Genomic DNA, 12,967 nt, shown 5'->3' with positions numbered 1-12,967 from the left:
GACCGGACAACATCTCTCCGTGGGTCCTTAGAGAGGGAGCAGATATGTTGTGCGTACCACTTACCACAATCTTCAACACATCCCTGGAAACTGGGCAACTACCTGAGGTATGGAAGACGGCAAATGTAGTTCCCATTTTCAAAAAAGGAGACAGAAAAGAGGCACTAAACTATAGACCTGTGTCATTGACGTGTATAGTATGCAAAATTATGGAGAAGATTATCAGGAGGAGAGTGGTGGAGCACCTGGAACGGAACAGGAGTATAAATGCCAACCAGCACGGATTCACGGATGGCAAATCCTGTGTCACAAACCTTCTGGAGTTTTATGATAAAATAACAGAAGTAAGACAAGAGAGAGAGGGGTGGGTTGATTGCATCTTCTTGGACTGCAAGAAGGCCTTTGACACAGTTCCTCACAAGAGATTAGTGCAGAAGCTAGAGCATCAGGCGCATATAACAGGAAGGGCACTGCAATGGATCAGAGAATACCTGACAGGGAGGCAACAACGAGTCATGGTACGTAATGATGTATCACAGTGGGCACCTGTGACGAGCGGGGTCCCACAGGGGTCGGTCCTAGGACCAGTGCTATTTTTGGTATATGTGAACGACATGACGGAAGGGTTAGACTCAGAAGTGTCCCTGTTTGCAGATGATGTGAAGTTAATGAGGAGAATTAAATCTGATGAGGACCAGGCAGGACTTCAAAGAGACCTGGACAGACTGGACACCTGGTCCAGCAAATGGCTTCTCGAATTTAATCCTGCCAAATGCAAAGTCATGAAGATAGGGGAAGGGCACAGAAGACCACAGACAGAGTATAGGCTAGGTGGCCAAAGACTGCAAACCTCACTCAAGGAGAAAGATCTTGGGGTGAGTATAACACCGAGCATGTCTCCGGAAGCACACATCAATCAGATAACTGCTGCAGCATATGGGCGCCTGGCAAACCTGAGAACAGCATTCCGATACCTTAGTAAGGAATCATTCAAGACACTGTACACCGTGTATGTCAGGCCCATACTGGAGTATGCAGCACCTGTTTGGAACCCGCACTTGATAAAGCACGTCAAGAAACTAGAGAAAGTACAAAGGTTTGCAACAAGGTTAGTTCCAGAGCTAAGGGGAATGTCCTATGAAGAAAGATTAAGGGAAATCGGCCTGACGACACTGGAGGACAGGAGGGTCAGGGGAGACATGATAACGACATATAAAATACTGCGTGGAATAGACAAGGTGGACAAGGACAGGATGTTCCAGGGAGGGGACACAGAAACAAGAGGCCACAATTGGAAGTTGAAGACACAAATGAGTCAGAGAGATAGTAGGAAGTATTTCTTCAGTCATAGAGTTGTAAGGCAGTGGAATAGCCTAGAAAATGACGTAGTGGAGGCAGGAACCATATACAGTTTTAAAACGAGGTTTGATAAAGCTCATGGAGCGGGGAGAGAGAGGGCCTAGTAGCAACCGGTGAAGAGGCGGGGCCAGGAGCTAGGACTCGACCCCTGCAACCACAAATAGGTGAGTACAAATAGGTGAGTACGGAACTCCTCCAGAAACTATCCCTTTACGAGCCTCGTCTACTTCGTGCCGCCCCGTCCTCCCTCCCTGATCACATCTCCTGTGGTGACGAACACACTAACCCAGACCTTCGCACCGCCACATCTCTCAGATGAGCAATGTACAGAGAAAGTCCAAAGCAAGAACCAGTGTATGAAGGAAGAAAGTAAACTAAGAGGGTGGTACACAAACACAAATGGACTTTCAAACAAGAGTGACGAGCTGAGGGATTGAAGAGCTGAAGCAACTCCAGACATCATAGATATCGTAATAAAGTTGGTAGAATTACCGACAATATGTAAAGTAAAAGGAAAAGGACACGTTGCACTTGTGTCCTTTTACATCATAGATATCACAGAGACGAAGCTGAGATACATATTAGATGTCATATTTCTAGCTGTATATCACGTAATTAGAAAAGACAGAATAAACAGGGAAGGCAGAGGAGCAGCATTGCTAATTAGAAATCAATGGATCTTTTAGGAGCGAGAGTAATAAACAGACAAGAGGTGCACGACTTCATAGTGGGCTTAGTTAAGACTGGGGAACCCAAATTAGTCGTTGCATTGATATACAACCCACCACCTAACAACAACAGACCAAAGCAAGAATCTAAAAACAACAAATGAGGAATTATTGACGTCTCAGCTGAAACAGCTATGAGTGGACTCAGGGTTGAAGCAACGTTATTTATCATGGGTCATTTCAATCACAAAGACAAAGACTGGGAGAACTGCGACCCACATGGAGGACTGGAAAGATTGGAGGGCTAAGTTAATGAAAGTAGTCAAGGAAAACAGTGTGTCAACATGTAATGGATATGACTAAAATGTGGAGATGAACTAGCAAGCCTGGACCTCTTATTACCACAAGTGTGTCAGCCATAGGAGAAACAGAATACGAGAGCCTCCTCTGTATCAGCGACAATACAATACTGAACTTGGAGTATCTTGTGGAACTAAACATAGAGAGAAGATTGGCAAGTGGAGGGTGAGAGAAGCCAGACTTTAGAAGAGAAGCTTTGCATGGATTAGGGAATTACTGTATGAAGTTGGTTTAGAAAGACACGTAAGCAAACACTATGACATATTTATTAGGAAACGTTTCGGTCCTGGGACCTTGAGAAGTGATCAAGGTCCCAGGACCGAAACGTTTTCTAATAAATATGTCATAGTGTTTGCTTACGCGTCTTTCTAAACCAACTTGTCGGTATTTATTACCAAGGTTTATACCACTGTATGAAGTGCAACGAGAAAGAGAACTGGAAGGGAAGTCAGTGAATGAAATGATGGAGTACATAGTTGGAAATTGAAGAGAACTTCATAACTAAAAGGCGAAGAAATAGAAAAGACAAAAAGAGCGTTTGCTTTACCCAGACAGTCAGAGAGATAAAAAAGAGAACCATAAGAGTATGAACAGATGATAGCAAAGGAAAGACGAAAACAGAGAAGTAAGCAGATTAGCCAGAAATGAATATTCAAGAGTGAGGAGAGAAGCCGAGAGACAATTTGGGAATAACATAGTAGCTGAGGCTAGACTTGAACCAAAACTACCTCACAGCAATATCAAAAGAAAGATAACAGTAAAAGACAGGTAATTTGACTCATAAAGGAAGGAGAAGAGATTAGAAGACAAGAAAGTTTGTGTAGTGATGAACAATCGATTCAAAGAAGTCTTAACTTACAAAATCGTAATGACACGATGGCAAACAAATCCCTGTACGGATGGTCGCTTGAACTCGCGGCAAGTAAGTCGGAAAACTTCAGGCTAGCGCATGAGCCACTGTATAAATAAACCTAGTTGGATGAATCTTATTGTAGCCAACTGACCCAATGGCTTACGCGCTGGCCTGGAGCATTAGGACCCTCTTGCCGCGAGTTCAAGCGACCACTCGTACACATTTTTTTTTTCCGAAGAAGTCTTCTCAGTGGAAACTGGGGCAAAGCCAGAAAGCCTACGGGAAAAGGGTACACCAACAGGTCCTGGGCATCGCACACACACATCACGGGAAGAGGGGTATAAAAAACTTTTCGAGCTGGATATATCAGAAGACATGACATGGAGTATACGAGAGTGAGCAGAAGCATTGACGGAACCACTAGCTGACATCTACAGCAAGACAGTGACCACGAGACAGTTGCCAGATATCTGGAAGACAGCGAATGTAGTCCCTATGTTCAAGAAAGAGAACAGTCAGGAAGTGCTGAACTACAGGACATTTTCGTGGTTAAAAATCCGAACAAAATCATATATTATCTTATCTTACAGCACCAGGAGAGAAGTGAGTTCATAAACAGTAACCATCATTTGTTCAGAGATAGTAAATCTCGTCTCACCAACCTGTTGAAGCTATCTAATAAAATAATGGAAGTGAGACAGGAAAGAGAGGGCTGAGTGGATTTTGTTTTCTTGTACTGCAGGAAGGCACTTGATGCAAAACCCCATATGAGACTAGAGCAAACACTTGATGTACAGGGAGGAGTAACAAGGAATGTGGTCCAGTGAATCAAAATGTATCCCAGAAGAAGGAGGCAAGAATAATTGTCCGGGAAGAGACGTCAGAACGTGAAAGTGTAACAAACGGGGTGCTGCAAGAATCGGTATTAGGACCAGTACTGTTTCTGGTTTAAGATGTATCCCTGTTTGTTAATGATGTAAAACTGAGGAGAATATAAACAGACGAGCACAGGGAAAGGTTGCACATGGATCTGGACAAACTGCAAGATTGGCCAGATAAGTGGTTGTCTAAATTCAATCCCAGCGTCAATAATATGTTACATATATAAATAAGAAACCATTACCAGTGTCACTGCATAGGGATATAACGGTTAGCTAGAGTCATTGAAAGGTCATCGACGCTGACCTGTATGAGTTCTAACCCCGGCTCCACCTGCGGTCATGATGTAGACATCACGCTGATAGGATACGTCTGGCTGATGTCTGGATCTTTTTCCTAATAAACCACAGGCAGAGCAACTGTGTATACCTCCAACACTTCCATAATGTTGCACGAACCCTCCATACAGCACCAATAAATACAAAGTCATGAAGATCGAGGAGGGAACAGACGACCAGACACAGTGTATGGTTACGGAGGACAGATACTGCAGACTTTTCTTAAGAGAAAGACCTATGGGTGGGCATAGTGACTAGCATATCTCTAGAGACTCACAGCAGCCGAATAACCTCAGTAGAAAATACTCGCCAGGTAAATCTAAGAATGACCTTCAGGAATCTCAACAAAGAGTCTTTCCGGGCAATTTATACAACATATATAAGGTCTGTCTTGGAGCACACAGCACCGTCAAGAACCCAGACCTCAGGAAGCCTGTCAGCAAACCGGAGAAAGTGTAAAAGTGCACAACAAGGCTTGTTCCTCAGTTAAGAGAAAGGAACTAGGAGGAAAGGTTAATGGAATTTAATTCATCGACGATGGAGGATAGAAGAATTAAGAGAGATATGATTAACAATATACAAAACAATATACAAAATAACCAGATTCTGTAAATTCAACATTGTAATCCTTATAGAGAATAAACTTTGAATTGAATTGAATTGAATATATGAATTGATAGAGTATACTGCAGCAAACTTTGAGAGGCGAGCAATGGGAACTCAGGAACACAGCTGGAAGTTAAGGACTCAGAAGAGCCACAGGGATGTCAGGAAGTATTTCTTCAGTCTCAGGGTAGTCGGAAAGTGGAATGATTTCGGTGAGGAAGTAGTGGAGACAAGCTGACAAGCTCCATACATAGCTTTAAGAGCAGGTACGATAAGACTCACGAGGCTAGGAAAGAGTGAACCTGGCAAGCGGCAAATTGAGAGGCGGGGCCAGGAGCTAAGACTCGACCCCAGCCACAACCACATATAGGTAAGTACACACACACACATATACACACACACACACATACACACACACTCGACCCCTACAACCACAAATAGGTGAGTACAAATAGGTGAGTACATACACACACACACACACACACGCACATACACACACACGCGCGCACACGCACACACACACATACACACACACACACACACACACGCACACACACACACACGCACGCACACACACACACACACACACACACACACAAACACACACACACAAGGATGGAACCAGCAGAGGTCAGTCAGAGCAGAACAGAACAGCAAGGGCAAGCACACACACAACTATTCTCAGAACCATACAACCTATCACACCATCCCAACACACACTACAATCCATACCCACAGCCTCCACCCAACACCGAGCTATAGAATCCCACAGTATGCCACCAGGTCTCCCACCCTCACAGGCCCCCCAAACCACAGTGTTGGAAAGGAAACTGAAGGTATGGTACACAAACGCTGATGGAATAACAAATAAGTGGGAGGAGTGGCATGAAAGAGTCAAAGAAGCATCACCGGACATCATAGCTCTCACAGAAACCAAGCTTACAGGTATGATAACAGATGCCATCTTTCCAACGGGATACCAAATCCTGAGGAAAGACAGAGGGAACAGGGGGGGTGGAGGAGTGGCATTGCTGATCAAAAATCGCTGGAATTTTGATGAGCTGGAGAGAGGAGACAGCGGAGAAGAAAGTGATTACATAGCGGGAACGCTTCACTCTGGAGGTCCTAAGGTGGTAATAGCAGTGATGTATAACCCACCACAGAACAGCAGGAGGCCAAGGCAAGAGTACGACGAGAGCAATAGAGCGATGGTTGACACACTGGCTAGAGTGGCCAGAAGAGCTCATGCATGCAGGGCAAAGCTCCTGATCATGGGTGACTTTAACTACAAGGAGATCGATTGGGAGAACTTGGACCCACATGGGGGCCAAGATACATGGAGGGCTAAGATGATGGAGGTGGTACTGGAAAACTTCATGTGCCAACACGTAAGGGACACTACAAGAGAGAGAGGAGAGGATGAACCAGCAAAGCTGGACTTAGTATTCACCTTGAGTAGTGCAGATATTGAGGACATCACATATGAAAGACCCCTTGGGGCCAGTGACCATGTGGTTTTAAGCTTCGAATACACAGTGGAGGGAGAAGCAGGAAGGCCAGGACGAATGAAGCCAAACTACAAGAAAGGGGACTACACAGGAATGAGGAACTTCCTGAACGGGGTTCAGTGGGACAGAGAACTGGCAGGGAAGCCAGTTAATGAGATGATGGAATATGTAGCAACAAAATGCAAGGAGGCTGAGGAGAGGTTTGTACCCAAGGGTAACAGGAATAATGAAAAAGCCAGGATGAGCCCATGGTTTACCCAAAGGTGCAGGGAGGCAAAAACCAAGTGTGCTAGGGAATGGAAGAAATATAGAAGGCAAAGGACCCAGGAGAATAAGGAGAGCAGTCGTAGAGCCAGAAACGAATATGCACAGATAAGAAGGGAGGCCCAAAGACAATATGAAAACGACATAGCAGCAAAAGCCAAACCTGACCCGAAACTGTTGTACAGCCACATCAGGAGGAAAACAACAGTCAAGGACCAGGTAATCAGGCTAAGGAAGGAAGGAGGAGAGACAACAAGAAATGACCGTGAAGTATGTGAGGAACTCAACAAGAGATTCAAAGAAGTGTTCACAGAGGAGACAGAAGGGGCTCCAGAAAGACGGAGAGGTGGGGCACACCACCATGTGCTGGACACAGTACACACAACTGAGGAAGAAGTGAAGAGGCTTCTGAGTGAGCTAGATACCTCAAAGGCAATGGGGCCAGATAACATCTCCCCATGGGTATTGAGAGAGGGAGCAGAGGCACTATGTGTACCCCTAACAATAATATTCAATACATCTATCGAAACAGGGAGATTGCCTGAGGCATGGAAGACAGCAAATGTAGTCCCAATCTATAAAAAAGGAGACAGACATGAAGCATTAAACTACAGACCAGTGTCACTGACATGTATAGTATGCAAAATCATGGAGAAGATTATCAGGAGAAGAGTGGTGGAACACCTAGAAAGGAACGATCTCTTCAACAGCAGCCAACATGGTTTCAGGGGCGGGAAATCCTGTGTCACAAACCTACTGGAGTTCTATGACATGGTGACAGCAGTAAGACAAGAGAGAGAGGGGTGGGTGGATTGCATTTTCTTGGACTGCAAGAAGGCGTTTGACACTGTTCCACACAAGAGATTGGTGCAAAAACTGGAGGACCAAACAGGGATAACAGGGAAGGCACTACAATGGATCAGGGAATACTTGTCAGGAAGACAGCAGCGAGTCATGGTACGTGGCGAGGTGTCAGAGTGGGCACCTGTGACCAGCGGGGTCCCACAGGGGTCAGTCCTAGGACCAGTGCTGTTTCTGGTATTTGTGAACGACATGACGGAAGGAATAGACTCTGAGGTGTCCCTGCTTGCAGATGACGTGAAGTTAATGAGAAGAATTCACTCGATCGAAGACCAGGCAGAACTACAAAGGGATCTGGACAGGCTGCAGACCTGGTCCAGCAATTGGCTCCTGGAGTTCAATCCCACCAAGTGCAAAGTCATGAAGATTGGGGAAGGGCAAAGAAGACCGCAGACGGAGTACAGTCTAGGGGGCCAGAGACTACAAACCTCACTCAAGGAAAAAGATCTTGGGGTGAGTATAACACCAGGCACATCTCCTGAAGCGCACATCAACCAAATAACTGCTGCAGCATATGGGCGCCTAGCAAACCTCAGAACAGCATTCCGACATCTTAATAAGGAATCATTCAGGACCCTGTACACCGTGTACGTTAGGCCCATATTGGAGTATGCGGCACCAGTTTGGAACCCACACCTAGCCAAGCACGTAAAGAAACTAGAGAAAGTGCAAAGGTTTGCAACAAGACTAGTCCCAGAGCTAAGAGGTATGTCCTACGAGGAGAGGTTAAGGGAAATCAACCTGACGACACTGGAGGACAGGAGAGATAGGGGGGACATGATAACGACATACAAAATACTGAGAGGAATTGACAAGGTGGACAAAGACAGGATGTTCCAGAGACTGGACACAGTAACAAGGGGACACAGTTGGAAGTTGAAGACACAGATGAATCAAAGGGATGTTAGGAAGTATTTCTTCAGCCACAGAGTAGTCAGGAAGTGGAATAGTTTGGGAAGCGATGTAGTGGAGGCAGGATCCATACATAGCTTTAAGCAGAGGTACGATAAAGCTCATGGTTCAGGGAGAGTGACCTAGTAGCGACCAGTGAAGAGGCGGGGCCAGGAGCTTGGACTCGACTCCTGCAACCTCATCTAGGTGAGTACAACTAGGTGAGTACACACACACACACACACACACACACACACACACACACACACACACACACACACACACATACACACACACACAAACACACACACACACACACACAAACACACACACACACACACACACACACAAACACACACACACACACCTAACACACACACACATCTAACACACACACACCTAACACACACAACTAACGCACACACACCTAGCACACAAACACACACACACACAAACACACACACACACACACACACACACACACACACACACACACACACACACACACACACACACAAACACACACACACACACACACACACACACACACACACACACACACACACACAAACACACACACACACACACACACCTAACACACCTAAAGAACTAAAGAACATTTTGGGATTGACAACAGAGACTGCTACCTCAGCCACAAATAAGGGGACTGTAGGGAAAGAAGGGGCACAACTGCATGTAGAAGCTCAATCAGAGGAGACTGTAGCAAATGAAAGAACTAAGCTTTATGTGGAGGCCCTAACAGACAAAAACAGAGCCCAAGGAAAGCCGAGAAGGGAAAATGACAGGCCACTGAGCCCAAGTACATTAGCCAGTGAAACTGATGAAAGGAAAGCTGCAGTGGAGGAAACCAAATTACATGAGGGGATACACAGGGATATGCAGTGGGAGAATGAAAGGGTGAGGTCAGTCTTTGTGTATGGGCTCCAGGAAGTTGAAGGGGAAACATATGAAGCAAGAAAACAAGGGGAAAAAAAAGCAATTGAAAGCATCATGAAAGCAATAGGAGAAGACGACATGACCCAGCTGGAAAATTTTCGGAGAATAGGGGGGTTTGTAAAAAAAAGAACCCGGCCAGTGAGAGTGACCTTCAAGGCAGAAGCGACTCGGACCAGGATCCTGCTGGAGAAAGCACGATTAAGGGACATGCCGGCCTACAGGAAGGTGTATCTCGACCGCGACAGAACACAAGAAGAAAGGCAGAAACTGAGAGAGATGGTACAAAGGCGAAAGGAGGAAAGAGAGGGGATGGAGAAGACAGACAGGAGATCCCAGACCCAGGAAGACAATCAAATACAGCCTCCCTCACAACTTCCTATAGAAGCCTCCCAACCAGGTCAACCCCAGTGCAACCAAACACTATAAATCAAAACACCCATGCCACATCCAATGCCCCCACCCACTACTTTACAAACTCCACCCCCACAGCAACAACCCATAGTTCCTTACCAGGTCTCCCACTTCCCCAACCCCAATATACCTCCCAGACCACAGTCTTAGAAAAGAAGTTGAAGGTGTGGTATACAAATGCAGATGGAATAACAAACAAGTATGAGGAGTGGCACGAAATAATCAAAGAGACATCCCCAGACATAATAGCACTCACAGAAACAAAACTCACCAGAATAATAACAGATTCAATCTTTCCATCCGGATATCAAATCCTCAGGAAAGACAGAGGGAGGAGAGGGGGAGGAGGAGTTGCACTGCTCATTAAAAACCAATGTGGTTTTGAGAAAATGGAAGGAATGGATGGCACGGGCGAAAGGGACTACTTAGCAGGAACAATCCAGTCTGAGGGACATAAGGTGATAATTGCAGTAATGTACAACCCACCACAGAACTGCAGGAGGCCAAGAGAAGAATACGATGAGAGCAACAGAGCAATGATCGACACACTAGCCGAGGTGGCCAGGAGAGCACACATGGGGGGAGCAAAGTTACTAGTTATGGGTGATTTCAATCACAAGGAGATTGACTGGGAAAACCTGGAGCCCCATGGGGGTCCCGAAACATGGAGAGCCAAGATGATGGATGTGGTACTGGAAAACCTCATGCATCAACATGTTAAAGACACTACCAGAGAGAGAGGAGAGGATGAACCAGCAAGGCTGGACCTTGTATTCACCATGAGTAGTTCGGACATCGAGGGTATCATGTATGAAAGGCTCCTGGGAGCTAGTGATCATGTAGTTCTGTGCTTCGACTACATAGTTGAGCTCCAAGTGGAGAGAGTAGCAGGAATAGGCTGGGAAAAACCAAACTACAAAAGGGGGAACTACTCAGGCATGAGGAACTTCCTTCAAGACATTCAGTGGGAGAGGGAACTGACAGGAAAACCAGTACAAGAAATGATGGACTATGTAGCAACAAAATGCAAGGAGGCAGAGGAGAGGTTTGTTCCCAAGGGAAAAAGAAATATTGGGAAGAACAGAACGAGTCCTTGGTTCACCCAAAGGTGTAGGGAGGCAAAAACTAGGTGTACTAGAGAATGGAAAAGGTACAGAAGACAGAGAACTCAGGAAAATAAAGAAATCAGCCGAAGAGCCAGAAACGAATATGCACAGATAAGAAGGGAGGCTCAGAGACAATATGAAAATGACATAGCATCAAAAGTAAAGACTGACCCAAAGCTGTTGTACAGCCACATCAGGAGGAAAACAACAGTCAAGGACCAGGTAATCAGACTGAGGAAGGGTGATGGGGAATTCACAAGAAACGACCGAGAGGTATGTCAGGAGCTCAACACAAGATTTAAAGAGGTATTTACAGTGGAAACCAGTAGGACTCCAAGAAATCAGAACTGGGGGGCACACCAGCAAGTGCTGGATGAGGTACATATAACCAAGGAGGAGGTGAAGAAGCTGCTATGCGAACTTGACACCTCAAAGGCGATGGGACCAGACAACATCTCTCCATGGGTCCTTAAAGAGGGAGCAGAGATATTATGTGAGCCATTAACAAAGATCTTCAACACATCATTTGAAACTGGGCACTGCAATGGATCAGAGAATACCTGACAGGGAGGCAACAACGAGTCATGGTACGCGACGAGGTGTCAGAGTGGGCGCCTGTGACAAGCGGGGTTCCACAGGGGTCAGTCCTAGGACCTGTGCTGTTCTTGGTATATGTGAACGACATAACGGAAGGGATAGACTCAGAAGTGTCCTTGTTTGCAGATGATGCGAAGTTAATGAGAAGAATCAAATCGGATGAGGATCAGGCAGGACTACAAAGAGACCTGGACAGGCTACAAGCCTGGTCCAGCAACTGGCTCCTTGAATTTAACCCTGCCAAATGCAAAGTCATGAAGATTGGGGAAGGGCAAAGAAAACCGCAGACACAATATAGTTTAGATGGCCAAAGACTGCAAACCTCACTCAAGGAAAAATATCTGGGGGTGAGTATAACACCGAGCATATCTCCTGAGGTGCACATCAATCAGATAACTGCTGCAGCATACGGGGCGCCGGGCAAACCTACGGATAGCGTTCCGATACCTCAGTAAGGATTCGTTTAAGACTCTGTATACCATCTACGTCAGGCCCATACTGGAGTATGCAGCACCAGTTTGGAATCCACACCTAGTCAAGCACGTCAAGAAATTAGAGAAAGTGCAAAGGTTTGCAACAAGACTAGTCCCGGAGCTACGGGGATTGTCCTACGAAGAAAGCTTGAGGGAAATCGGCCTGACGACACTGGAGGACAGGAGGGTCAGGGGAGACATGATAACGATATATAAAATACTGCGCGGAATAGACAAGGTGGACAAAGACGGGATGTTCCAGAGATGGGACACAGAAACAAGGGGTCACAATTGGAAGTTGAAGACTCAGACGAATCAAAGGGATGTTAGGAAGTATTTCTTCAGTCATAGAGTAGTCAGGATATGGAATAGCCTAGAAAGTGATGTAGTGGAGGCAGGAACCATACATAGTTTTAAGGCGAGGTATGATAGAGCTCATGGGGCAGGGAGAGAGAGGACCTAGTGGCAAACAACGAAGAGGCGGGGCCAGGAGCTGTGACTCGACCCCTGCAACCACAAATAGGTGAGTACAAATAGGTGAGTACACACACACACACACACACACACACACACACACACACACACACACACACACACACACACACAGAGTGGAGACAGTGTAGTGGGTCACAAGCGCCAGGCTCCGAGGATCTTAGTGCTTTTAGGGCGTGTTTTAGCAGCTAGAAGCAACCAGTGTTAGTGACAACGTCAGTGAACAACCCTACAAGTGATAACCAATGTATTAGAAAAAATAAATAAAGTAAAGGCGAGAGAAAGCCTGAAATTATACAACAAAATTTCAAAGTGCCAGTTCGTTGAGGCCTAGTGGGCACCTG

The sequence above is a fragment of the Cherax quadricarinatus genome, chromosome 32 (assembly GCF_038502225.1).
Source record: "Cherax quadricarinatus isolate ZL_2023a chromosome 32, ASM3850222v1, whole genome shotgun sequence".
Taxonomy (NCBI): Eukaryota; Metazoa; Arthropoda; class Malacostraca; order Decapoda; family Parastacidae; genus Cherax; species Cherax quadricarinatus.
The sequence above is the reverse complement of the archived record's forward strand: the minus strand, read 5'-3'. Positions refer to the sequence as shown.